This window comes from Rutidosis leptorrhynchoides, chromosome 7 (genome assembly GCF_046630445.1).
Source record: "Rutidosis leptorrhynchoides isolate AG116_Rl617_1_P2 chromosome 7, CSIRO_AGI_Rlap_v1, whole genome shotgun sequence".
NCBI classification, from domain to species: Eukaryota; Viridiplantae; Streptophyta; class Magnoliopsida; order Asterales; family Asteraceae; genus Rutidosis; species Rutidosis leptorrhynchoides.
Window position 1 is genome coordinate 133,841,189 of NC_092339.1, and position 2,248 is coordinate 133,843,436.

At 26.6% G+C, this 2,248-nt stretch overlaps 1 long non-coding RNA gene across 1 annotated transcript; it reads left to right on the top strand.

Annotated features, from left to right (window-relative positions):
- Positions 1 to 370: 370 nt before the first annotated feature.
- On the top strand, positions 371 to 1,937 carry LOC139858703 (uncharacterized). The gene is made up of 3 exons (XR_011763044.1): positions 371 to 587; positions 1,414 to 1,725; positions 1,833 to 1,937. It is a non-coding gene; the product is annotated as an uncharacterized lncRNA (long non-coding RNA).
- Positions 1,938 to 2,248: the final 311 nt, after the last annotated feature.

The window sequence follows — 2,248 nt, forward strand, 5'->3', positions numbered from 1 at the left end:
ACACAAGTAAAGTGAACATATATATACATATATATACATATATATATACACACACACATATATATATATATATATATATATATATATATATATATATAACAAAAACAATTTTTTTCTTATTTTTAGCAACTATATATATATATATATATATATATATATATATATATATATATATATATATATATATATATAAAAGAGTTTAAATTAGGTGACTTGTCATTAGCAGCTTAATTTCAGCATATTACGACATCTGTAAATTCCACGTCTTGATTCCTCATAAAATTTGAGTATTATCAAAATCAAAATCAATATTAAAATTAAAATATAGGTACTGCGGAGTATTACCTAAATAAAGCTTGAAAATAAAGATACTACGGTGTACTAAATAATCAGTAGTCAAACATTATCTTCATTCCCTTTCTCTTAAAGGGTTGAAACCCAAGTTATTTCTAAATTCATGGCTACCAAAAACACCATAATCTTATCTCCAACCCTTTATTCTCTACAAAATTCAAAACTATGATTTATCTTCATTATCAAGCAACGGATGAGTAGTAAAAGAATTACAAGCCCTGAACGAATTCCAGGTTATTTACCATCTTATATCTTCTTATACCCAATGTTCAATTGATTTTTAAAAATATTTTACATATTATGCTTATTAAATTTACTAATTATAATATAATATTTTTATATAATTCGTTTGCAATTATTCGATAGAGATTAACACACACACACACACACACACACACACACACAAAAAATCAAGTTCTGTTACCATAAATTAAGGATTCTGGACTATCACCAGTTTAATGAGAACACTATGAGAGTTGGATACAGTGGGTGGATAAATACATGAAAGTGGCCAACTTGTGCTTTAATATCAACTGTATATTTATGTAGTATGAATACTACTTTTGTTATTCCAGTGTGTTATTAATATTCAGTACAAATTCACAAATGAAATTAATATTACACGTCTCAATAAAACAGAATGACACTTATTAAAGTGTTTATAAAAATTGGTTAAGTTTGTCTATTGATTTGTCATTTGTGTATGTGATTGCCAATGAATTATTTTTTTAATGATGTTAATAGAATATTACTTGGCGTGCTGGACAATTTTTTTGTTTTATGTATTGTCATGCTAACCCGTTTTTATGTGGTAATCTTGACCCATTCTGTCAAACCTTGATTGATCATTGTTATAATTATTGTTTTATTGTGGGTCATTAACACTTGAATTTGATCTTCAATTCTCTTGTGGCAATCTCTCCCCATTAAGTCAAACCTTGATTGATCATTCTTCTAATCATCGTCCTTTGAAAATGGCTTTATATTATTATTGATAAATTAGGTTTGCATCAGACTTTGTCACTATCAAGTAATATTGGGATTTTTCATGTGTTACAGGTAATGCAAAAAGACATTCATGTGTTTTGTTGGAGCTAATAATGGGTTGCGATCATAATTAATCAACATATTAGTTGTTGGTTTGCACTTTTATTTTAGCGTCATGTATGATTGCATTAATGCTGTTTTTAATCTGAACTTTTTGGTATGGTTCAGTGTTTGATTAACCTAATTATGTCTTTAAGCTACTCGTGAAGTCTTTTTGGTTGGACCTGCATAAAGCATATGATATGACCTCTTGACCTAATCATGCCGTTTTAAATCTGATGTTCTCCGTAGTGTGATTGTCAATGGTGTTTTTGGGGACTTAAGGTACATTGTCGTCAATCCGTAATGTTCTTTCTATGTTTATGATCAGGACAGTGCAAACCATTTTTATTTGCAATTTTTTTACAAGTAAATTAACGTGGGTCTTTCAGGTGCACACGAGATTTATGTTGTATGAGGTTATGATCTATATCTATGTAAGGCAAATCATATATTTGATATTATTTATTTTCATGGTTACTTGCAAATCATATTCAAATAGTACTAATAATTTGATATAATCACAACTTATGGTCTTTATATGTTGAAATTCTTCCCTCATTTGAATATTGATCGTAGACTAAAAATAGCTATATGTAACTAATGATTTTGACGATTTTTGAGCAGCCGTGCAACGCACGGGCTCTAATATATATATATATATATATATATATATATATATATATATATATATATATATATATATATATATATATATATATATATATATATATATATATATATATATATATATATATATATATATATATATATATATATATATATATATATATATGATGCGTGTGGA